Here is a 27382-nt window from a genome sequence, read left to right on the forward strand (position 1 = left end):
TGGATTTTCTTCTAGTTTTATAGTTTTCATAAAATAAATGTCTGGGACAAAGGTCAGAATTATTAAATAAAATGGGGAAAACATTCTGTATCCTGACCCTGTGAAATTACCAGATTATAAGAAAATGTATTAACTCCACATTTGAATTTGTTGGTTATAGACAGTCAAAATATTTTTGCTATTTTAGAAAGTAATGACAGAGCCCATGTTTTACAAGAAAGAAGGTATAATAATGAGTCTTGATTGTCTTTCAAACTACAGCTTTTTATTTTCCTTAAATGAAAGGGTTTTCTTTCAGTACGCTTAGTGTTACTGTGTTTCTGGCAGCATAGCTCCAGGCCATTTTAAATAATATATATCTCTAACAAGTTTGGAAAGTCACATAGCAGAAAGATATTTGACTTCTAAAATTTTTCATTGTCAAAATGGGAGAGGCATTTTGTTTCACAGAGATACACTTACATATCAAGAGTTTTTCACAAGCAGAGTCTTGCCAGATGGTGTATATATTTAATACTCATTTCTTCAGCATCTTCCTATGTATCTCATGTTCACTGGGTGATTATACAACTCAGGAGAAGGTCATACATCTGTGAGTTAGTGGATGCCTTAGAACCAGCAACAGCTCTGCTTGAGGAATCCCTTGTGATTAGTCAGTCAACAAATTACTGAATTCCTGTTAACTGTCATACAGTATGATAGGCATGGGAATGTCACTCTACCTTGAATCTGTTTACTTCTTCCTACCTTCACTACCTTCCTGGTCCCAAGCCACCATCACATTTCCCCTGATCTACTGTTACATAGAGCATCTGAGTGGATTTCCCGGATTCTTTTCTTATCCTTTTCCAATCTAATCTCTATACTGCAACTAAAGTGATCATTCTAAAAACCAACTGGAATCTTCACTGTACTAAGGACAAGCTCCAAGATCCTTATAGTTCCTATATGCTCTGGTTTCTCACCTCTCCTTGCTCATCCCATACTGCTCTGTTGTCAGCTATATGAAAAATAAGTCTTATGAGATATAAATAAATGAGAAATAAATCTTATGTTGTTTTCTAGCACTTTGATATTTTCCTTCACTACAACTATACCAGTTTGTAATTGTATATTTATTTGATTATCTGTCATTTTGGATGGTCTTTGAGTTCCGTGATATTCTAGCACCTAAAAGAGTGTCTTACCCAAAAGCTCTGAAATATGTATGAGTGGGCAGGAGTGGAATGAGTATAAAAGACCTAGTCTCTGTCCTCATATAGTCTGCAGTGAGGGTGAGAAACCATTTAAAAGGCAATTTAAGTACATCTTTGTAATGTTACAGTGGTACAAGAGCAAGGCATAGGGAACATGTGATGGGTTAGGTAAAAGTGAGAGCACTGGCTTGGAACTAGACAGATCCAGAGTCATATTCTGCTTTATCTCAATGGGACTTTTGGCAAGTTCCTAAACTTGCCTCAGGTGTGGGAGAGGGGTAATAATTCCTACCTCACAGGTTTGTCAAAAGAATAAAATAAGAAAATTAACATAAATTAATAATGGCTAATATTTATTGAATACTTATTATATACTAGTGTTTTATTACATATTATAAATGTAATATATCCAGCACATATGTTATATATGATAGTTGTATGGCATCACCGACTTGATGGACATGAATTTCAGCAAGCTCTGGGAGTTGATGGACAGGAATGCCTGGCATGCTGCAGTCCATGGGCTCTCAAAGAGTTGGACACTACTGAGCTATTATATACTGGACTGAACTACTATATAGTGGGCATGTTCTAAGCATTTTAATTGTTTTCATTCGATCTCCAAAATAAGCCTGAATAATAGCCATAAATCTTGCCTCTATTTTACCATTGAGGAAACTGAAGTCTGGAAAGGTTAAGGAATTTGCCAGAGGTTACTGACTTAAACCAATAACCTTAGAGCCAGAAATCAAACTTAGAGTCTGAATCTAGAACCTGTGCTCTGCCGCAGTATACCATGCCTCCATATTTGTAAATTTTCTTTCTCACTATACATACAAATATATGTAGCAGGGATATTTAATTGAATCTTAGAACAAGATAAAAGTGCTTAGACTTGTATATCTTACTTAGATTCTTTCATTCTCAGCTGTTCTTGTTTCTATAATTACCCTTTTAAGAGATAAATACTTGAAAATAAAGAAAGAATTTTACTCAGATATTTTTTACTTAATATTTCACATCTCAAAATAAGCTAATACTTTCTTATACTTTTTTCCGAGAAAATGAGAGATAAGAAACAACTTCATTTCTTTTTTATTGTTTCTTTACTTTGGTTCATGACTAGGCCTTTTATTTTTCTTTAACATACATAAATTATATTATTCAAAAATCCTGTATCTGTGGATAAGGTGGCTTCAGAGCTTCATAACCTGACTAGAAATTATCAAAGTACGTTTTATTTTGTATGTAAATGGTGTGTTTACTGTGTTAGCACACAGTATATTTAGCATTAAACTAACAGAATTCTCACATGCTTCTCTCTTTCATTATAAACCCACAAAAGAAAATATCCTCTCTTGCTTTTTACAAATAAACCACTCATTTCGACTTGATTATTTCTCAGTTGCAGTTTTCATTTTCAAAGTGTTTAGTGTACCTGTGTCTCACTTTGACCTGAAGTTAAATGATTTCATAAACAACAGATTTTTAAGGATTTTTTTCATTCTGTGGTCTTTTCCATACATTTCATCATGGCAGTGGGAAGCCAGCACTCCCCTGTGAGGGTTGTTAGATGTTTCAGAGCCTGGGGGCAGACATCTGGTGCACAGGAGGAGTACCAAGAACCTGAGTTATTGGAAGAGAACCAACTGCATCTTGAAATAGAAATCTGGTTCACTATATTTGATGCTGCCAATCACACTAAATGATTTTGGAATATTACATTTTGAACAGGAATTGCATTCATTTTACTGAATATTGTTGAGCTGCATTAATTCCTTTGTCTATCCTGATTTTGTCATTATCTTGATGAATTCTGAGAGATATTTTGTACTGTTAATGCCTCTGGTGAATTGACATTACTTTTTAAATTTTCACTCAGCTCAACCAGTGTTTTTTCAATATTCGGGATGAAAACACTTTGAAAGCTGGTGGGCGCATCATGTGCTATCTTGAAGAAGTTGAGATTCTTAGCTTGCAGATCCTAGGGAATATTACTGCCAGAAGTTTTCATGTGTTGAGCCATTAGCTATCTGGAGTACTGCTTTCATTTGGAATCTAATAGAGTAGATTCCTTAAAAAAGAGAGAGAGAAAGACCCATAAAAGTGTCCGTAGTCCTTAGAATTTTAGCTTATCCTTTGTGATGTCTTCATTGCAGTTTTCTGAATTTGAAAATTGTGTCTAAGTAGAGTTTAATGATTTTTAACCAAGAATCCAATGCAGCCTAATATTTATGATGCCCATTCCAGAGTTTTTGTCTTGTCCTTTTGCTCTATCCTCTAGTTTTATGCTTTGGGGCTAGACACTTAAGTTCTGTCTGTTTCCTCTTTAGTAAATGGTAATGTGAACATTCTTCTTACAACTGCCAGAGATAATCGGTGATACTAGATTTTTTTTTTTTCTTCCCTTAAGAAATCTTGGGAGATTTAGGTTCAAATGCATCTCAAAGTTTCCTTTTCAATTTCTGTATCAGTAAAATGGAAGATTGAAGCATACTCATTCTACAAAAAAAAAAAAAAAAGCTTTAGCCTCAGGATAATCTAATGAAAGTTACTCTTACATCGCTTTTTCTGTATTGTTATTAGTGAGCTAGACAAAGAGTTCAGAGAAGAAATGTAACAGAAATTTCAGGTTCTTACACCTATTGAATTTTACTCCTACTGTCGCTTCTTCAGTGATATTGGAGACAGCAGAGTCTTTTGAAACTTTAAGAAAAGTGAATATGGCCTCACAGCTGCAGGCCTGTTCTTTTCACGTGTCACTGGTCTTCTTCAACCACTTTAAAGCCGCCAGAGTTGAGAGAATGCCTAAATTTTGATCATTTCAGGTCAGAATGACATTGGTGAGAGCTTTTGAGATTGTGTCCATGTACCAAGCACAACTCTTCCTGTGGAAAGTTTACTTTCTTATCTTTTTTGGTTATTTTGGTGCCTTCCTTTGAAGAAAATAGTGATTGCTGAATAGCTCCTAAGTTATTTGTTTAAAAAAGGTGTTACCCAAGCGAAAAGTCTCCTATTATCCAATGAAATATTTTTTTGTCACTTATATCTCTAAGCTGTGTGTAGAACCGGTCAAAAATGACCAGTGGTTGCTCTTTTTTAAACTACTAGTATTATAGCTTAAAATGGTAATGACACTGTAAGTTTCATAACATTTTGAATGCATCTCATGGCTAATTCCAACTTCTGTCTTTTTCTTTTTAAAATCATCAGTATTTAAATCTCATTATTTTAATTATATCCAATTAAATGTGCTTGCATAATCAGTATATTTTGTTACATGCATTAGTAAAGAGAGCACTTTAAGATACTTAGCATACTGACTTTCATCTTATATTAAATTTGCATGCCTTAAAATAGATTTTATATGGAAGTTTTAGATAACACATGTGATAGGTATATAAATCAGATGCCAGGGTCTTTATCTGTTAAATAAATGTTCTTTGAGAATTCTTATCCTCTTGGTTCTTAGTTTGGTTCATTTTCATTTCCTAAATTATTTTATAGTACTCTGTAGATAATCTGGATGCATTCTGATGCGTGCATGCTAAATAAGATGTTAGCAAGAAAAAATTGCACATATATAAATATTTGGAAGTGTCATTCCTCTGTAAAATCCTCTATAAAATCATCATAAAAGGCCATACATTTGTTAAAGCACTATACAGTTAAATGATTGCCTTATCCACTATCAGGGCAAAAGTCAAAGGCCCTGAGATAGATCTGATTATGGGCCTGAGAGTCACTGGCTATACCATGTATTAGTTTGATGACCTGGGCAAGTTACTAGACTCGTGTATGTGTTACAGCCTCACCTGTACAATAATTTATGCCTATTTATTGAGTAATTATGAGAATTAAACTGGATAGTGCCAAGTGGTAATTGTTCAATAAATATTAATTTATACTTTTATATCTCTAAATTCAGACATGGATGCAGGGATATTAAATTTTTTAATTTCTCTTCTGAAACATTTTGTGACAAGTTGGGCATGTCTCCAGTCCATGTGAAATTTCCATGGTACTCATCTCTGAAAAGAGGTGGGGAAGCAGCTTTTTCTTTGGAGACTTTTATTTACCCTGCCACCTGTAAAGTGTGTTTCTCCTAGAAACACCTCTCCTAGCAGGATGGTAACTATTTCAAGAAGGAAAAAGGCGAGAGAAATTAGGGAAGGAGACGTAAATTCTTTTGAATTTTCTCAGCATGTTTATATGAGCAGAAGTTATGCAAATAAATATTTTCAACCCTGGACTAAAACTAAGGAGCACCACATTTGGCACATAGATGAAAACTATAAGCCCATAATAGAACTCCCAAGAGCTTTAATTAAAACCAGTAGTCTGCACTTTTTTATTGGAACAGACTAGTGATCTTGCATTTTATATCCATTTCATACTTAAAAAGCTGTTACAATAAGCTGTTTCAAACAATGACAGTGCTATGTATAGTTGGGGATTGGTTGCATTTGTTAGCAGTAAGAACAGCTGTTCTGTTTGATACACACAGATATTACCATGCCATTTTTTTCTAAGGTTAAATATTGATTTATAAGGTGGGAAATAAAATATCTCAGCATTGCTTAAAGCCAAATATGACTCTTGATATAGCATAAACAGGGATTTGTAAAGTGTAAAATCACTGTATTTTAGAAATTGATGTTTTAGTGTAAAACATTTACAACATTTTAGTGACTCAAGTTTCTGTTACTATGGAGAATCTACAGATCTTACCTAGCTCCCTATTTTTTCTAAATTTATTTTATTGGAATTTAGTTGATTTACAGTGTTGTGTTAGTTTCTGGTGTACAGCAAAGTGATTCAGTTATACATATATGATAGTTTGCATTGCTCATCTCAAACTCCCAGTCCATCTCTCCCCCACCCCATTGGAAACCACAAGTCTGTTCTCTGTGTCTGTGAATCTGTTTCTTTCATAGATAAGTTCATTTGTGTCTTGTTTTAGATTCTTTATGTAAGTGACATTATATGTATTTGTTTTTCTCTTTCTGATTTACTTCTTTTAGTGTGATAATCTCTAGGTCCATCCATGTTGCTGCAGATGGCATTATTTCATTCTTTTTTGCAGCTGCTGCTGCTGCTAAATCACTTCAGTCATGTCCAACTCTGTGTGACCCCATAGACGGCAGCCCACCAGGCTCCCCCATCCCTGGGATTCTCCAGGCAAGAACACTGAAGTAGGTTGCCATTTCCTTCTCCAATGCATGAAAGTGAAAAGTGAAAGTGAAGTAGCTCAGTCGTGTCTGACTCTTACTGACTCCATGGACTGCAGCCCACCAGGCTCCTCCATCCATGGGATTTTCCAGGCAAGAATACTGGAGTGGGATGCCATTGCTGAGTAGTGTTCTATTGTGTGTGTGTGTGCACGCGCACCATATCTTCATCCATTCATCTGTTTTTGGACTTTTAGGTTGTTTTCATGTCTTGGCATTGTAAGCATTGCTGCAGTGAACACAGAGTGCATGTATCTTTTCAAATTACGTAATGGTTTTGTCTGGTTATATGCCCAGGAGTGGAATTGCTGGATCATATGACAGTTTTATTTTTATTTTCTTGAGGAATCTCTGTACTATTTTCCATAGTGGCTGCACCAGTTTACATTCCCACCAGCAGTGTAGGAGGGTTCCCTTTCCTCCACACTCTCTCCAGCATTTACTGTAGACTTAATAATGATGGCTGTTCTGAACCAGTGTGAAGCTGGTACCTCATTGTGGTTTTGATTTGCATTTTCTCTAATAATTAGCAATTCTCACTTCTATTTTTTACTAAAGTCAGGAACAAGACAAGGGTGCCCACTTTCACCACTGCTATTCAGCATAGTTCTGGAAGTTTTGGCCACAGCAATCAGAGCAGAAAAAGAAATAAAAGGAATCCAAATTGGAAAAGAAGAAGTAAAACACTCACTGTTTGCAGATGACATGATCCTCTACATGGAAAACCCTAAAGACTCCACCAGAAAATTACTAGAGCTAATCAATGAATATAGTAAAGTTGCAGGATATAAAATCAACACACAGAAATTCCTTGCATTCCTATACACTAATAATGAGAAAGTAGAAAAAGAAATTAAGGAAACAATTCCATTCACCATTGCAACTAAAAGAATAAAATAGTTAGGAATATATCTACCTAAAGAAACTAAAGACCTATGTATAGAAAACTATAAAACACTGGTGAAAGACATCAAAGAGGACACTAATAGATGGAGAAATATACCATGTTCATGGATGGGAAGAATCAATATAGTGAAAATGAGTATACTACCCAAAGCAATCTACAGATTCAATACAATCCCTATCAAGCTACCAGCGGTATTTTTCACAGAGCTAGAACAAATAATTTCACAATTTGTATGGAAATACAAAAAACCTCGAATAGCCAAAGCAATCTTGAAAAGAAGATTGGAACTGGAGGAATCAACCTGCCTGACTTCAGGCTCTACTACAAAGCCACAGTCATCAAGACAGTATGGTTCTGGCACAAAGACAGAAACACAGATCAGTGGAACAAAATAGCCCAGAGATAAATCCACACACCTATGGACACCTTATCTTCAACAAAGGAGGCAAGAATATACAATGGATTAAAGACAATCTCTTTAATAAGTGGTGCTAGGAAAACTGGTCAACCACTTGTAAAAGAATGAAACTAGAACACTTTATAACACCATACACAAAAATAAACTTAAATGGATTAAAGATCTAAATGTAAGACCAGAAACTATAAAACTCCTAGAGGAGAACATAGGCAAAACACTCTCCGACATAAATCACAGGAGGATCCTCAATGACCCACCTCCCAGAATACTGGAAATAAAAGCAAAAATAAACAAATGGGGTCTAATTAAAATTAAAAGCTTCTGCACAACAAAGGAAACTATAAGTAAGGTGAAAAGACAGCCTTCAGAATGGGAGAAAATAATAGCAAATGAAGCAACTGACAAACAACTAATCTCAAAAATATATAAGCAACTCCTGTAGCTCAATTCCAGAAAAATAAACGACCCAATCAAAAAATGGGCCAAAGAACTAAATAGACATTTCTCCAAAGAAGGCATACAGATGGCTAACAAACACAAGAAAACATGCTCAACATCACTTATTATCAGAGAAGTGCAAATCAAGACCATAATGAGGTACCATTGCACACCAGTCAGAATGGCTGGGATCCAAAAGTCTACAAGCAATAAATGCTGGAGAGGATGTGGAGAAAAGGGAACCCTCTTACACTGTTGGTGGGAATGCAAACTAGTACAGCCACTATGGAGAACAGTGTGGAGATGCCTTAAAAAATTGCAAATAGAACTGCCTTATGACCCAGCAGTCCCACTGCTGGGCATACACACCGAGGAAACCAGAATTGGAAGAGACACATGTACCCCAATGTTCATCACAACACTGTTTATAATAGCCAGGACATGGAAGCAACCTAGATGTCCATCAGCAGACGAATGGATAAGAAAGCTGTGGTACATATACACAATGGAGTATTACTCAGCCATTAAAAAGAATGCATTTGAATCAGTTCTAATGAGGTGGATGGAACTGGAGCCGATTATACAGAGTGAAGTAAGCCAGAAAGAAAAACACCAATACAGTATACTAACACATATATATGGAATTTAGAAAGATGGTAATGATAACCCTGTATGCGAGACAGCAAAAGAGACACAGATGTATAGCATAGTCTTTTGGACTCTGTGGAAGAGGGCGAGGGTGGGATGATTTGGGAGAATGGCATTGAAACATGTATATTATCATGTAAGAAACGAATCGCCAGTCTATGTTCGATACAGGCTGCAGGATGCTTGGGGCTGGTGCACTGGAATGACCCAGAGAGATGGTATGGGGAGGGAAGAGGGAGAGGGATACAGGATTGGGAGCACATATACACCCATGGTGGATTCATGTTGATATATGGCAAAACCAATACAGTATTGTAAAGTAAAATAAAAAAAGAAATTAGAGGCAAAGCCAACAGTAAAATTCACAACTTCTGACTCTCTGCCATCTTTTCTTAGTATCATTGCTGCCTTTTAGTGCTCATGTTGGAAAAAGGTCAATATATAGTGTGATTTTATAAGCCTGGTTTCTGATAGTTTTAAGAAGTGAATTGTTTCTACAATTACTTTAGACTCTAAGTTGCAGGAAATTAATTCTGTTAATGTAATTCAGATTTCTACCCCTCCCCCCTCTTCCTTGCCCTCTAAAATTAATCACCAGGAATAAGTCAGATTCCATGTTTGGGTCAGGACTAGCAAGGGTGTAACAAATGATAGCAAAACAACTACTTCTTTGAAGGATTATTTCATTGTTAGGGACAGTAGTCTATTTAAGTTATGTCAAGCAAAAATATAGGTTTTAGAAAAACATGGAGAGAGAATATGGAACCTAACAGCAAAAGCTGATATAGGCCTTTTGGGAGATGATAGTTGTCAGCGGCTTCTCTCTTCTCTTCTCTCTCTTTGGCAGCTACTATGTCATCTCTCATTCTGTTTGTAAGTTTGCGTCATTCTTCTGTTTCATCGTATAAACCAGCTTTTTTGATTGCTTATCATTGTGTACATGCGAAAATAGAGCTGCTAGTACATCCTTCTGTGACCCTATAATCCCAGTACTCATCACTGGCAGATCAGAGATTCAGTCTCTGTATCTCCCAGTTCAGAAGTTTGAAAGATCAGGATTGGTCCTTAACCAATCGTTGGGTTTCATCCAACTGCTTCATCTTTGTTTTTATCTTCAGAGGCTGTAAGCTGGAGCCCATTCCCTAAGAAAAGGGCCTGGGTAGGGCAAGCAGATGGACTGATAGACCTACCGCACTACTGAGTATAGACCCTTAGTAGTCACTTTATAACCTTCTTTATACCACAATCACCTGCTAGTTACTTCTGCAGATATTCCTGAGTGCTTCTGGGGGTATTTAGGAGTGAATAGTGGCGAGAAGTTTTATTAGAGTCAAATCTGCTTTGATGCCATGATTGTCCTAGCTGATATATTTCATTTACCAGGAATTTTGAAGTTACCTAAATAGTACCTATATGCAGGTCAGGAAGCAACAGTTAGAACTGGACATGGAACAACATACTGGTTCCAAATAGGAAAAGGAGTATGTCAAGGCTGTATATTGTCCCCCTGCTTATTTAACTTCTGTGCAGAGTACATCATGAGAAACGCTGGACTGGAAGAAGTACAAGCTGGAATCAAGATTGCCAGGAGAAATATCAATAACCTCAGATATGCAGATGACACCACCCTTATGGCAGAAAGTGAAGAAGAACTAAAAAGACTCTTGATGAAAGTGAAAGAGGAGAGTGAATAAGTTGGCTTAAAGCTCAACATTCAGAAAACGAAGATCATGGCATCTGGTCCCATCACTTCATGGGAAATAGATGGGGAAACAGTGGACACAGTGGCTGACTTTATTTTGGGGGGCTCCAAAATCCCTGCAGATGGTGATTGCAGCCATGAAATTAAAAGACGCTTACTCCTTGGAAGGAAAGTTATGACCAACCTAGATAGCATATTGAAAAGCAGAGACATTACTTTGCCAACAAAGGTCCGCCTAGTCAAGGCTGTGGTTTTTCCAGTGATCATGTATGGATGTGAGAGTTGGACTGTGAAGAAAGCTGAATGCCGAAGAATTGATGCTTTTGAACTGTGGTGTTGGAGAAGACTCTTGAGAGTCCCTTGGACTTCAAGGAGATCCAACCAGTCCATTCTAAAGATCAGCCCTGGGTGTTCTTTGGAAGGACTGATACTAAAGCTGAAACTCCAGTACTTTGGCCACCTCATGCGAAGAGTTGACTGATTGGAAAAGACTTTGATGCTGGGAGGGATTGAGGGTAGGAGGAGAAGGGGACGCCAGAGGATGAAATGGCTGGATGGCATCACCAACTTGATGGACATGAGTTTGGGTAGACTCTGGGAGCTGGTGATAGACAAGGAGGCCTGGCATGCTGCGATTCATGGGGTCGCAAAGAGTCAGACATGGCTGAGTGACTAAACTGAACTGAACTAAACTGAGATAGTACTGTATAAACTGTCTTAGTTAATCAGGGAAGGCTCAGCTTCATTGCAGTCACTCAAGGACTAAGCCACATTTCTTTAATGCTTCTCTTGCTAAATAGTAGCACTGATTAGAATGGTTTGGTTTATTGAACATCTACAATATGTTAGGTTTGTTTCATATTATATTTGCCAGGTTTGCTAAGGTGGTTAATACCAATTTCATATATCTCTATCTCACATTGCCTTAGAGCTACAGGTGAGCTGCAGCTCTGATTTAGCTAGAGGTCAACTAAGTGTCTTCTTATTCCAGAGCCTGGATTGAACAAACAGCTCCTGTCTGGAACATGCTGTTCGTGATACAAAGGCAGAAATGCAGGAACCTGAGCATAACCACACAATCTAATTTAAAGCTTCTGCTCAAATATGTATGGCTCATGTCACTTCGACTTATGTCCATTGGCCAATGCAAGTCATATGGCCATGACTAGAGTCAGTGGAGCAGGGGTTATATACCTCCTACGTGAAAAAGAGACAGTAAATAATTATGGACAATGATAGTATATAATCAAACACAAGCATCTGTCATCTCATTCAATTATCACAACACTCATAAATGTGAATTTCATCACTGTTGTACAGTTTATTAATATAGCAGTTACTTGTTGAGCACCTGCCATGTCTTGGACCCTGATCTCTGGGAACTCTCACTGTCCTATTATATTTTGACAGTATGGGTTTATTTTATGTAACATGTTCTAATCTTAGAGATATTCGCACTTTGTTGCACTTTGTTGTTAAACAGTGGATCTCAAACCTTTTTTTTGGTCTCAGGATACCTTTACATTCTTTCCTTCTCCAGGGGATGTTCCCAACCCAGGGATCGAACCTGGGTCTCCCACATTGTAGGCAGACGCTTTTACCATCTGAGCCACCAGGGAAATCCTTAAAAAATTATTGAAAACCCCAAAAGAATTTTTGTCTATATGGATTATATCTCTCAGTATTTACCATATTAGAAATTAAAACTGAGAAATTTAAAACCTATGTATTATTTAAAAATAATAAACCATTGCATGTTAGCATAAGAAACTCTAAATAGCTATAACATAAAATATCTATATTTTGCAAAGTAGAAAAAACAGTGGCATTATTTTATACTTTTTCTAATCTCTTTAATGTCTGGCTAGAATGAAGACAGGAACATTCTTATATTGGCTTCTGCGTTCACTTTCTTATGATATAATACTAATACATCATGTCACCTCTGGAAAGCAATATACTTGTGAGAGAGTAAGAGTGAAAGAGACAGATAACATCTTGGTATTGCTCTTAAAATCGTTTGGCCTCACAGAGCCCCTGAAAGAGCCTTAGAGACCCTCAGAGATCCTTTAAGCACACTTTGAGAATTTCTGTGCTTAAGTGTATTTATGAAAAATACATGACATCCTTAGTTAGTATATTTTCATGGAGCATCACCCTTGTGTTATTCTATTTTATAAGTTACATAACTTTGTTATGTAGGCTTATTGCTAGAAGAATCCACAAATCTCAGTGACTTAACACATTCATGTCTTACTCATATCACAGTCCAGTGTAGGTCGGTAGTAGGGGCTCTGCCCCTCAGCAGTCATTCAGGGACCTTCGCCCCCTAGGACATCAGAGTCTTCTAGTGGATCCTCTCTATCAGGTCAGCAGACAAAGGAAGAGCCTAGAGAATCAAGTATATGAGGTCATGTTCCTCTTGCCAGAATTCATGTACAACCCATCACGGTATTGGAAGCTGAAGAGTGTATCTAGTTGTGTCCAGAAGAAAAGGAAGCAGCACGGTTTGACCAAGACATATTGTCCTCTACCAGAATAAGCAACGAAGTTCTACTAAACAAGTTAAAAGAGAACTTGATTATTTATTGTCAACATTTTTGCCCTGTGAAAATTAAGTGGTATGTAGTACAAAGCAGAATTGCCTCATGCTTTGAGAAAAGTTGCAGAGACATGAAATCTAAAATTAATTTTTAAATATTTAAAACTATTTATTTTGAAATAATTTCAAAAGTAAAGCAAAGTTGTACAGAGAACTGCATATTACACCCTTTACCCAGAATCAGCAGTTATTAATATTCTGCCACATTTGCTTTTACTTTTTTCTTTGTGTGTATACTTAAAAGTGGAAGCATATGTGTACATATACAGATTCCCCCAAAATTATTTGAGAGTAAAGAGTCTGCAGTGCAGGAGACCTAGATGCAATCCCTGGGTTGGGAAGATCCCCTGGAGAAAGGAATATGTGGGCTCTGGTTGGTAGGTCATTTAGCATGTTCCATCAATTTTGCTACAATTATTCTTTTAGGAGACAAACCCAACATTCTCTGGCCCAATCAGAGCCTTGTTTAGAATGCTGGCCTAGGAGCACCATTTCCATCTAGCACCCATGACGTGACCATGAGGATAAAGTTGATCCAGGTGACAAGAAGGGAGAAATAGAAGTTGGTTCATTGATGACTGTTTTGAGCTGTTGAATCAGTCAGCCTTGAAGCCTACCCTACATTTGTGGTTTCCAATTACGTGAGCTATTAATTCCATTTATTAAGTGAGCTAGCTTGGGTTGGTATTCTGTTAACTTTTGACATAAAGAATACCAAGTGATATTCCTAGTAACAAATAGTAATGACTGTGTTGCTTTAAATTTAAAAAATGGTAAGAAAGATGTATGTATAAAACTTTCTCAATGCCCGACAAAAAGAAATGAGTATTAGGGGTTTTTTATTGTTGTTATTTATGTGTTTTCTCAACAGCTTGGTGGTAGAACCCTGGCATAGACTACTAAGGAAGGTTAATGTATCACAGTCCACAATGCATATCCCAAGTTCCAGAGGATACATGGGCTTATTTTAGTAGTTAAGTTGTTAACAGTCATGGAGAGGGGCTTTAGATTCATTTGGACTCATTTCAGTTAACCAAACCAACTTGAGTGAATTAAAATATAGTAGTGGAGGCGTCAAATGCCAGGTATTTCGGTGTCATGCGAAGTCCAAGAGCAGTAAGGATCTTTGCATGGCACCCAACACTAAAAACCTTAAGCACTCGCTGTCTTTTTCATCTTGGCTTTTCCTGTGTTTCTGCTTCATTTCCAGTCTAACCAGGCAGTTTCAAATACATAGAGAGAGAATATGATTGTGTTAGTTTGAGTCAAGCATTCTCTCCTGTTCAGTTCAGTTGTGCTCATTGGTGTAAAAATGGTTTTGGAAGACCTATCCCTGAGGGCATGGAGAAGATTTCAGGGGCTGATTCAGAAAGAGACTGCAGAGTTAGCTTCTGAAGAAACATGTATATATGCTACAGCCAGCTGAAAATGGCCCTGTGATGCCTTTCTGTTTCCCTCTCAGGACTCCTGCCCCTCATTTTTAGCCTATATTTCTCTGATTTGAATTCTTGCCAAGATGCTGACTAATAAGACTTTAGGATATGGGTTGTAATCCTTTCCAGGATTTTTTTTTTTTTCAGCAGCATCAACAACCTGGGAGTTTGTTAGACCTACAGATTCCTGGGTTCCACCCCTGAAATACTGAAATAGAAGCTGGGGTCACAACCCAGCAATCCTCCAGGTGATGCTTGAGGCACTTGAAGTTTGAAAACCACTGCCCCCCAAAAGCTGGCCACAACCTGGGGTCTGTCTTCTTCCTGGCATCTCCTCCTAGCTGGGCACAGTGGTGCTGCTTGCATATAGAATCATGGTGAACATTTTCTTGTTGCTGCAAAAGAGAAACCTAGTCTCTGGCCCCTGAAGAGTAAAACAGACTCCTGTAGCACAAAGGTTACTGTCCCAAGTTCTGCAGCCTCCATCTCTTCAGGTTATCCCCAAGAGACCTCCATGTGGCGGCATTTTTTGGACATTTTTCTGCCTGTGCACATGAAGCAAGAGTATCCTCTTCTTCCTCCACCTCCCAACTCTCCCTCCTTTCTACTCCTGCTGTTTTGCTCTCTTCCTCTTTTTTCTTTCTTTCCCTCCATCTCTGTTTCCTCTTCCTCTTCCTCATCCTTCCTCTTTCCCTTCTTTTACTTCTCTTTGCCTCTTTTCTCTCCATCTTTCTTTACTCTTATTCTTGCCTTCTACTTCTTTTTTTCTTTTCATGTTTCTTTCTCATTTTCTTCCTTCTTCCTGGTCCTCATTCTCCTCCTGTTCTTCCTCTTCCTCCTCTCACTTCTACTCCTAATGGGGTTAAACTTAAAAAGAGAAGGCTAATGCCTGAAAGCCATAGAAGGTGATATATGCCCTTTCTATAGTTCTAACACCCAGGGCACCTTGAGGATTATCTGGGGCCTGGGCCTGCCTATTTTGCACAGTTCCTCAAGACCTAAACTTTATGCCCTTCAATTCTCAGCTCCCTCAGCCTCCTAGCCTACTCCCCGACCCCAAACCTAGGAATGAACTCTCACTGTCCTGTTATGCCAAATTTTTACTATTTACCTCTAGGATGGAGGTAGGGTGTTGAGAAGCTCTGGTGTTTAGAGTTTGCTAATCTCTGGATGCTGGAAAAGATTGAGGGCAGGAGGAGAAGGGGACAGCAGAGAATGAAATGATTGGATGGCATCATTGACTCGATGGACATGAGTCTGAGCAATTCTGAGGAAGGGGAAGCCTGGTGTGCTGCAGTCCATGTGGTCACAAAGAGTCAGACACGACTGAGTGACTGAACAACAACAAAATCTCTGTAGTACAGATATACTCCTACTGTGACCACTTTCAAGCTACCAGGTTGACATCACTGAATGCAGAGCTGGGAAAGAAGCTTACAGGAGCCTCTCACAAACCAGTCAAACTTGTTGTAGCACACACTGAGGAGGGCCTTGCTAGCCATGATCCGTATATAGTACAGCTCATTCCCTCATCACTATAGATGTTTGGGACTTAACCATTAATGAATGAATTACTGTAAGTTGAACCATCAGTTGTTTGTTTACTGTTTAACATTCATTTTTTGGGACAGCCATTGGAATAATTAAAAACAGCACAGTATATAATAATTGCCACAACACTGCCTTTTAGTTTAATTAAACAAAATCAACTCTAAATACTTTCAAAATTGCAGCTCTTTCAATGATTTGTCAAACCCTTTTACTTAAGAGTCTGAGCTGTTTCAAGATATCATTATAAATTATAGTACCTTTGGGTTATATGTAACATGTTTGTTTATGTAACAAAGTTTGAATTAATATTCAGTTAAAATGTAGAATGTCATTCAGTTGCCTTGTCTTCTGTATTTGCATTCTACAGCATTTTTGGTGGATTTTTGTTATTTTTAAGTAGTTTCACATTGTGTTTTATGATATATTTCTTCCTGTAACACTTGCATACAGATGGAAATGTTGGGAATCTAGTTTAAGGCTGATTCTTTTTTTTTAAATTCTGTTATGTGATTGATCTGGTCAGTGAACAAGAAATTCTTCGAGGCCATCCATCACTCCAGGCAGGAGCTGAGCTAAACCTTCTAACTCACTGCTTTCAGTCAGTCATGCAAGATTCAGGTTATAAATATTGAGTGTGCAAACAACTGTTTAAATTAGCTGTCCTATCTATTTTTATGCAATTTTAGTAGAAAAGCAAGCTGATACATTGTTTAGTGGTAAGAAGTAGAAGATGGTGAATACAGTATTATCTTTCCATACATCATTGAGTTAATCCTGTTGGCAAATATTGAAAATAGTTAGATCAAATCAATTCTTGTTCCCTTAAGTTAAATTAGAAGTAAGGCAACTGAGCATGTAATTTATGTAGCTTTTTTGGTTTTTATATTCAAACAGTAGTAAGACTGTTAGTAATTGTAAATGTAGCCATCTGTCATAAATATAGTAGCCAATTGTTAAATGCTTAGTTCTGTGAATTTTGTTCTCTTTGCAATAACAAAAATAGCTTAATATTTGGAAAATATTTGGGCAAGAAGGGAAGTAGCATCTGCTTTGCCCTGCCTTTCCTGGTAAGCATCTAGAATATTGAATTTTTGCAGGTGTTTGTTCTTCTGCTACTTGGAGTTGTAACAAGTGTGCATGCTTTCACTGGTGTTGATAAATGCAACAGATAAAATGCCAGCCATTTGTAATAAATCTAGGAGCCTTTTTGTATGTAATGAACTTAGGCAAACTTCCAAAATTTCTCTCTATGTCTTTCTTAAGTTTATTCTTCAAATTATATTATGCTGGCAACATTCTTTCAAGTAGATGACATGTACCTAAACCCACATTAATAATACACGTGAACTGCTTACCAAAGAGGAGTATTTATCTCCCTTTAAAGGCACACGAGGGTGTTCAGCAGCTTATGTCTCTTAGTTGTTGGATTGCAACCTAACAGAAAAGCTGGTCAAGATTTTATGTTACGTTCTCTGCCACACTGTTTGTTGCTTACCCATATCCATCCATCTTTCTCTTTCTTTAATAGAATTTTGATCAGGATAGCCATGACCGTAGCTAAGTAGACTCACCTTCCTAGACTCCCTTTTAGCTAAAGCTGGCCACATTATGGCTAATAATCACAAATGAAGTGCCAGTAGAATTTACTTGGTAGCATTTTAAAAGGTACAGGCTTTTAAAAGGTACAGGCTTAGCTAACTTGCATCTTTGGCACTTTGCTTTTTCCTTGTTTTCTGCCTAAAATATAAATTCAACACATGAAAGTACAACAGCTTTCTTAGAATGAATGTAAAAACTATAAACTGAAGATGGCACAGGGGAAAAATGGAGAAGATACCTGGGTCTCTGATGGCTTTGTTGAGCCACTAACCTTCCTGAATTGCCTATCCTTGGACTTGAAAGGGTAAATAATCCTCATTCTTGTTTAAGCCTCTACTTCTCAAGGTTACTTATAGTCTAACACATTTCTAACTGATACACTTCTCTTTCTAAGTTTTCTAAGTCAGAATGAAATTATGCATTGTTCTCTTAATAAACTTAATACTTGGGAATTATAAAAATAACTTTTATGTGTATCTTCTTGTTAGTATTAGTTACTCCGTCATGTCCGATTCTTTGTGATCCCATGGACTGTAGCCCGCCAGGCTCCTCTGTCTTGGAATTCTGCAGGCAAGAATACTGGAGTGGATAGACATTCCCTAATCTTCCCACCCAGGGACTGAACCCAGGTCTTCTGCTTTGTAGGCAGATTCTTTACCATCTGAGCCACCAAGGGAGCCCATATCTTTGTGAGGAAGTAAGTCGAACTAGAATTGCCATATTAATAAGCTTTGTTATTGATAAGTGTAACAATGGTAGTAATAATTTTTGTAGTAAAAATCACAATTGCCGGAAAAAGATGAGATAATTTTCTTAATCTCATCCATCAAATCATATTTCCCTTAGTCTTTGATCAGTCTCTATCACCTTTTCTTACCCTGTCCATAGTCAGTTGAAGGCTAATTTATAAATAATTATAATGTAATATTATAAGTCCTAGAAATATTTGTCACAAATATTAATATGATTTTATTATTTCCCTGCTTAAAAGCTTTCCCTAATCTTTGATGTGGTATTAAAGGTTGCTTCATTCTGGCTCTGATTACTTGTTTAATCACATATCCTTCCTTCCTCCCTTCCTTTCTCCCAACATATTTCTCAGCCCTGTCTAAAACCTCAGTCTAAAGCCACTGAATTATTTCTTGTATCTTGAAACTACCGCATACTTTTATTCTTCCATGTCCTTCCTTATCCTTTTACTGCTGTACCCTTTCATATCCGTCTGTGAAATCCCACTCATTCTAAAACACTGAGTTTACTTGTCTTTCTCTCTGAAGCTATCTGTGGCTCTTCCAACTTCATATTCTGTGCTTTCCATAATACTCTTTTTACCTTTCTATGATAGCATTTCTTAGATTGGATTATGGTTCTTTACAGATCTGTCTTTCCCAGTAGCCTGTGAGTTCCATGAGGTGCTAGATGAGCTATGTTTTATTTTGCAGCTCCAGTATCTTAAGTTAGTATCTGGAGTGGAATAAATACTCAGAATTTTGGTATGCTTTTATAAAAAGAAAATAAAAAATATAAACGTTCTATACTTCTCATTGAATGCTAGTATTATTTACCTGTTTATTAAATATATCCTTTGAAGGATATGCTGCTGCATTTGTTTTTATTGACTTTTGACTGACTTTCTTGCTTCTTTGCCTGTAATTTTTGGGTTACATACCACACATTGTGTGTTAAGAACAGTAAAGCCTGAAGTAAATAGCCTTTGCCTGCAGAAAAGAGCATGTCCCTTCTTTCAGTCTGGTGAGGGTGTGGGGTTGAGTCAGTCTATGGTTGGGCTGGGGTCATGCTTTTTTGCAGCTTCAATATGATTCAGTTTGTTACTAATCTTTTGAGGGTAAGGTCAGATCTTTCCCCTCAGCAGGGATTGAGTTCTGACCATCAGCAGATTTAACAGATCAGCAGAAGCATGTCTTTGCCAACTGTGACAGATATCTCTCTGCTTTATAACCTAGGTGTCAGGTCTTTGGGTCACTAGGGGATTTCCATTCTCAGTCCTGCCCCTGGCTTTCTTTATCTCTGAAGAACTTTTTTCTCCTGATGCCTGGCCCAAGCCTACTGAGGAAGGATGCTCTACACTCTGAAGGCTTCGACTCCCTTAGAAAGGTCTCTGTTCTCCTGGACACCAGTAGCCTCCATCACATGAAATCCCAGAGTGCCTTAGATGAATTTCCACTTCTCTGCTCCGCCCTCTACGTTCAGAGCACTACCCCCAAGCAATTGTGAAAACCATGGGAAAAACTTGGCAGGTAAAAAGAGGCTTGCTTTGTAGTGGGGCTTCTCTGAATTCTGATTCATCCTTTCAGCCTGCATGCAGCTGGTAAAAAACAGGCTGGGTTCTCCTTACCCCCAACCACAGCCAATGTTTTGTCTCCCTTCGAACCTGCTAGAAATAAAACAGCCATGGGTCTCTCCTTTCCTCTGATGGGCTCATTTACTTCTGGAATTTAGTTCGTACGGGTCTTTTTGCATCCTCAGATCTCTGATGGATATATATATATATTTTTAATGGTTTTTGTTTACCAAACTTGTTTTGGTTACTGAAGTGAAGGTGAGGATCTTTTGCCACTTTATACATCCTAGCCTCCCTTCCCTACTTCCACTTGTCCATCCATCCATGCTTATGTGTGTGTATGTACACAAGTATTTATTATTTAATGTAGGAATATTGTATATACTTTTATTGATGAAAAACACTATATCTTATGTATCATCTTCCTTTCTCTGTGTCCCCAAATTATCAAAATTATTTTTCTTGTTATTGTATCTATTGCATGTAGAAGGAAATAGTTTCAGCTTTCCCAAGGAAATAAATTATTTTCAGTGAAAATCACATTTGTTTTACCACCTTTGGTGTCTTGGATATTTTGCAGATGAGGATTTACTGGTTTGTGATGTCTTTTAGGCTTCATCAAAATCTAGAATTAGAATAATCACCACTTAAATTTGATTAGTTCACAAATAATGTGGTCTCTATTGACCACAAGGAAGATTAAGTCAGATGAAAATATTTAATTAACATATTGAAACTTTCATGACAATAAGTGCTAATGATAGTTTTATGACAGTTATTACCTGCCTAGTAATAGAGAGGTGGGATGTTAAACATGATGCTATCAGTATTATTTCATATCAGTTGGGTTTATCTCAAGTGACTAAAGTGATATAAAAATGACTGACTACAAACATGAAGTTTAATTCATATCAAATTTACATAAGAACAAAATTTTAAAATTATTTGAGAGCAAAATTTATACATGATGATATATTATATATGCTATAGTCTCTTAAGAGAGAGGTATTCACCACAGAACACAGTATTGTATAAATGACTTAGTATCAGTTAGCTCTTTTTACCTAACCAACCATTGCAAGATTCGGTGGCTGACAAGTGTTATGTATTATTTTCATGTATCTGCAGGGTGGAGTGGAGTCGGCTACTCTTGGCTGGGCTTGCCTGGGCCACTATGCTTGAAGCCATGCTGGCAGGTGGCCCCTGCAAACCTCTGTTATGCTGCAGCAGGAGGGCTCTGTCATCTCCTGCAGGGAATAGGAGTGGTGGGCTTGGCCACCTGCCATAATGACACATGAGCTTAGGCAGAACAAAGAGGAGCATACATTGAGCCTGAAACAGGCAAAGATAAACCCAAAAAGGTGACACGTTCAGTACAGGAAGTGGTGTTTTTTTATTTTTTTGTAAGGAAGTATTCCAGGCCCAAGGCCCATTCTTGTGCAGCCTCAGTTCAGTTCAGTCGCTCAGCCATGTCCGACTCTTTGCGACCCCATGAATTGCAGCACGCCAGGCCTCCCTGTCCATCACCAACTCCCTGAGTTCACTCGAACTCACATCCATCGAGTCAGTGATGCCATCCAGCCATCTCATCCTCAGTCATCCTGTTCTCCTCCTGCCCCCAATCCGTCGCAGCATCAGAGTCTTTTCCAATCAGTCAACTCTTCTCATGAAGTACTTCTCCAAAGTACTGGAGTTTCAGCTTTAGCATCAGTCCTTCCAAAGAAACACCCAGGGCTGATCTCCTGGGTGTAGAATGGACTGGTTGATCTCTTTGCAGTCCAAGGGACTCTCAAGAGTCTTCTCCAACACCACAGTTCAAAAGCATCAATTCTTCAGCACTCAGCTTTTTTCACAGTCCAACTCTTATATCCATACATGACCACAGGAAAAACAGCCTTGACTAGACAGACCTTTGTTGGCAAAGTAATGTCTCTGCTTTGAATATGCTGTCTCAGTTGGTCATAACTTTCCTTCCAAGGAGTAAGTGTCTTAATTTCATGGCTGCAGTCACCATCTGCAGTGATTTTGGAGCCCCCAAAAATAAAGTCAGCCACTGTGTCCACTGTTTCCCCATCTATTTCCCATGAAGTGATGGGACCAGATGCCATAAACTTTGTTTTCTGAATGGTGAGCTTTAAGCCAACACTTTCACTCTCCTCTTTCACTTTCATCAAGAGGCTTTTTAGTTCCTCTTCACTTTCTGCCTTAAAGGTGGTGTCATCTGCATATCTGAGTTTATTGATATTTCTCCCAGCAGCTTGATTCCAGCTTGTGCTTCTTCCAGTCCAGCAGTTCTCATGATGTACTCTGCATAACAGTTAAATAAGCATGGTGACAATGTATAGCCTTGACGTACTCCTTTTCCTGTTTGGAACCAGTCTGTTGTTCCATGTCCAGTTCTAACTGTTGCTTCCTTACCTGCATACAGGTTTCTCAAGAGGCAGGTCAAATGGTCTGGTATTCCCATCTCTTTCAGAATTTTCCACAGCTTATTGTGATCCACACAGTCAAAGGCTTTGGCATAGTCAAGAAAGCAGAAATAGATGTTCTTCTGGAACTCTCTTGCTTTTTCGATGATCCAGCAGATGTTGGCAATTTGATCTCTGGTTCCTCTGCCTTTTCTAAAACCAGCTTGAACATCTGGAAGTTCACAGTTCATGTATTGCTGAAGCCTGGCTTGGAGAATTTGAGCATTACTTTACTAGCATGTGAGATGTGTGCAATTGTGCGGTAGTATGACATTCTTTGGCATTGCCTTTCTTTGGGATTGGAATGAAAGCTGACCTTTTCCAGTCCTGTGGCCACTGCTGAGTTTCCCAAATTTGCTGGCATATTGAGTGCAGCACTTTCACAGCATCATCTTTGAGGATTTGAAATACCTCAACTGGAATTCCATCATCTCGACTAGCTTTGTTGGTAGTGATGCTTTCCACGTCCCACTTGACTTCACATTCCAGGATGTCTGGCTCTAGGTGGAGTGATCACACCATCGTGATTATCTGGGTTGTGAAGATCTTTTTTTGGACAGTTCTTCTGTGCATTCTTGCCATCTCTTCTTAATATCTTCTGCTTCTGTTAGGTCCATACCATTTCTGTCCTTTATCAAGCCCATCTTTGCATGAAATGTTCCCTTGGTATCTCTAGTTTTCTTGAAGAGATCTCTAGTCTTTCCCATTCTGTTGTTTTCCTCTATTTCTTTGCATTGATTGCTGAGGAAGGCTTTCTTATCTCTCCTTGCTATTCTTTGGAACTCTGCATTCAAATGGGAATATCTTTCCTTTTCGCTTCTCTTCTTTTCACAGCTATTTGTAAGGCTTCCCCAGACAGCCATTTTGCTTTTTTGCATTTCTTTTCCATGGGGATGGTGTTGATCCCTGTCTCCTGTACAATGTCACGAACCTCATTCCATAGTTCATCAGGCACTCTATCTATCAGATCTAGTCCCTTAAATCTATTTCTCACTTCCACCGTATAATCATAAGGAATTTGATTTAGGTCATACCTGAATGCTCTAGTGGTTTTCCCTACTTTCTTCAATTTAAGTCTGAATTTTTCAATAAGGAATTCATGATCTGAGCCACAGTCAGCTCCCTGTGTTGTTTTTGCTGACTGTATAGGGCTTCTCCATCTTTGGCTGCAAAGAATATAATCAGTCTGATTTTGGTGTTGACCATCTGGTGATACCCATGTGTAGAGTCTTCTCTTGTGTTGTTGGAAGAGGGTGTTTGCTATGACCAGTGCGTTCTCTTGGCAGAACTCTATTAGCCTTTGCCCTGCTTCATGCCATATTCCAAGGCCAAATTTGCCTGCTACCCCAGGTGTTTCTTGACTTCCTACTTTTGCATTCCAGTCCCCTATAATGAAAAGGACATTTTTTGGGGGTGTTAGTTCTAAAAGTTCTTGGAGGTTTTCATAGAACTGTTCAACTTCAGCTTCTTCAGCATTACTGGTTGGGACATAGGCTTGGATTACCGTGATATTGAATGGTTTGCCTTGGAAACGAACAGAGATTATTGCATCCAAGTACTGCATTTTGGACTCTTTTGTTTACCATGATGTCTACTCCACTTCTTCTAAGGGATAGAGTAGTAGATATAATGGTCATCTGAGTTAAATTCACTCATTCCAGTCCATTTTAGTTCGCTGATTCCTAGAATGTCAACGTTCACTCTTGCTGTCTGTTGTTTGACTATCCAGTTTGCCTTGATTCATGGACCTAACATTCCAGGTTCCTATGCAATATTGCTCTTTACAGCATTGAACCTTGCTTCTATCACCAGTCACATCCACAGCTCGGTATTGTTTTTGCTTTGGCTCCATCCCTTCATTCTTTCTGGAGTTATTTCTCCACTGATCTCCAGTAGCATATTGGGCATCTACCGACCTGGGGAGTTCCTCTTTCAGTGTCCTGTCATTTTGCCTTTTCATACTGTTCATGCGGTTCTCAAGGCAAGAATACTGAAGTGGTTTGCCATTCCCTTCTCCAGTGGACCACATTCTGTCAGACCTCTCCACCATGACCCACCTGTCTTAGGTGGCCCCAGCCGTCACGGCTTAGTTTCATTGAGTTAGACAAGGCTGTGGTCCGTGTGATTAGATTGATTAGTTTTCTGTGATTGTGGTTTGTGTGTCTGCCCTCTGATGCCTCTCTCAACACCTACCGTCTTACTTGAGTTTCTCTTTCCTTGGACATGGGGTATCTCTTCACGGCTGTTCTAGCAAAGTGCAGCCGCTGCTCCTGACCTTGGATGAGGGGTATCTCCTCACCACCACCCCTCCTATACTTACTGCCTCTTCTCTCTAAGCTTCCCCCTATGGCCTCATGGGGAGTTCTTTATGCCCAGTTGACTTATAGAAGAAACATTTGGGACTCAGTATTGTATGATATGCTGGAACTCCATACAACTACAACACAACATCCTCAATCTTTGGGAAACCCAGGAGGATAACAGAGAAAGGAATGCTCCCAAAGGACAGAACTTTAAGCAGGTGCACAGGTGTTCATTTTTACTTCTAACTGGTGTTTCCACCAGCTGGCTGAGGATCACAGGGCAAAAGAACCTTGTTGAAGCCGTGCTTGTTACTCAGCTCCTCTGGTGGCTTCACCAGGGGGCTTCCCTGGTGGCTCAGACAGTAAAGAATCCGCCTGCAATGCTAGAGACATGGGTTCATTCCCTGGGTTGGGAATATTCCCTGGAGGAGGAAATGGCTAAAGCAAAAACTCCTCTCCAGTATTCTTGCCTGGAGAATCCCATGGACTGAGGAGCCTGGTGGGCTACAGTCCACGGGGTCGCAGAGAGTTGGATGCAACTTTCACTTTCACTTGTGCAGCCTAGAGGAGGTCAAAAGACTACACACATGAGTTTGCCTTTCCCAGCATGTGTGTTTTGCCAAGAGAAGAGTGTCAGTTGATTCAGTTGGTTGGTTAAGAGAGCTTCTTCTATATTTAGTTTAAGCAAAAATCAGTTTTGGAAAGAGCTGTTAATAATTGGGGGCAATGAAAGTGAAATGAAGAATAGTACTATAAATATAATCCAACTATGCAAGCAGCCGATAGCTTGCTATTCTGAAGCACATCTAACTTTCCAAGTATTAACTCTGTGTCTGAGTCTGTTAAATAGATTAGGTTACATAACACCTATAAGAATGAACAAGTTTCCAGCTAATAAATCTGTGCAGCAAATTTCATTTCCTTCTTTCCTGTTTAGAACTTTTATAGAACTGTGACACCCTGCTTGCCCTGTTTCATTCATTATATCCATTGACTTTAGGAAAAAGAGAAATAAGAAACTGGATTGTTATAATGCGTAACATAAATATCTGCCTTCAGATGACTGAGAATCTTACCCACAATGGATCGTAATTCTTAAAGCCTTTCAGTTTACTCCCCTCCCTGCTGCTGCTGCTGCTGAGTCGCTTCAGTCGTGTCCGACTCTATGCAACCCCATAGACAGCAGCCCACCAGGCTCCCCTGTACCTGGGATTCTCCAGGCAAGAACACAAGTGGGTTGCCATTTCCTTCGCCAGTGCATGAAAGTGAAAAGTGAAAGTGAAGTCGCTCAGTCATGTCCCCTCCCTACTATGCTGCATTTTTAGTATGAGTGATCAGTGCATTCTCCACCCCCTCTGAACTCTGGTAACTCTTGAAATGTTTGTAAAATAGATCTTTTGATTCATCATATAACCTTAGGAAATAACTTAAGATTTTCAGTCAGAAATCATGGATGTCTCACAGCTTTGTCATTAACCAAGACTTTGGGCAAACAATTTAATTTTCTCAGAGCCCCTGTTTTTTTATGTGTAAAAGAAGAAAGTGCCTACTTAATGTGAGGATTAAGTTCAGTTGTAAAAAGAAAGTGCTTTTTAAGCTGTGCAAATATTAGTTCATGTTAAAAGAAGGTCACAAGCCCTCTCCTTTTCATATGAACTTTAAATGACAGCCTCTTTAGTGAGGAGCAAAGGTAGAGAAAAGTAGAACCAATCCCAATTGGTAAGACCAAGAACATGGATTTGGCATCCCTCATTACAACTGGAGTTCACACCAAGCACATCAGATTTGCAGTTGACAGTAGTAAAAACAGAACGTAAAATTCAGTAGTTCTCTCTGTGGTATTATTAATTTACGAGAAACTTAATCAGTTTTTCCATATGGTGTTCAGCATGCATTTATATCAGCATTTCCTATAGTCAAAGTTGTAGTATCATCGATAGTTCTTAATACTTAAATTACTAAGTTTTTAGAATTTTGAGAGAGACTTTAACAGTTGCCCTATAAAATTTATTGAATGGACTGACTAGTACATGATTTCACAATTAAAAATACTTCCACCACCTTTTTTTGCTTAAAGCCATTTTAGTTATGCTGGATGTAAAATACATTGTTTAAAAAAACATTAATTTTTTTTAATGACCTTTGTTTAAAAACTGCAGAGGTGACCCCTGGGATAAGATCATGTATCCCATAGGAAGGGCTCTAATGTTTACTCAGCACATGTGTATAAGAAGCACACATATTAGCATATTCTCAGCCACTCGGGAGTAAGAAATAATTATTAATTCTCTTTTGTAGATGAGGAAACTGAGGTTCTTAGAGTATCTTCCCCAAGGATTCTCAGCAGATTAATACAGCAAGGACCCCAACTCAGTTCTGTCAAGCTCTGACAAGCCATGTACTTTTAACTTCGTTCTTCTGACTTCTATGCAAATAGTTTAGATGGTATCCAATCACTTAGTTTTAGTAACACTGTGGAAGTGTTAGTCGTTTGGTCATGTCTGACTCTTTGTGACCACATGGGCTGTAGCCTGCCAGGCTCCTCTGTCCATGAAATTCTCCAGACAAGAATGCTGGCATGGGT

At 38.5% G+C, this 27382-nt stretch overlaps 1 protein-coding gene across 13 annotated transcripts in view; it reads left to right on the forward strand.

The window, feature by feature from the left end:
* CFAP20DC (CFAP20 domain containing) overlaps positions 1-27382 on the forward strand; it is a 260347-nt gene that overhangs the window by 16935 nt on the left and 216030 nt on the right. The window contains exon 3 of one of the 13 annotated variants that reach the window (XM_060402279.1): positions 6283-6391. The exons of the other annotated variants lie outside the window; for them this stretch is intronic. The gene's annotated coding sequence lies outside the window, so the exon portion shown is untranslated. The remainder of the gene's footprint in view (positions 1-6282; positions 6392-27382) is intronic. 13 annotated transcript variants of the gene reach the window in all.

This window comes from Ovis aries, chromosome 19 (assembly GCF_016772045.2).
Source record: "Ovis aries strain OAR_USU_Benz2616 breed Rambouillet chromosome 19, ARS-UI_Ramb_v3.0, whole genome shotgun sequence".
Classification (NCBI taxonomy): domain Eukaryota; kingdom Metazoa; phylum Chordata; class Mammalia; order Artiodactyla; family Bovidae; genus Ovis; species Ovis aries.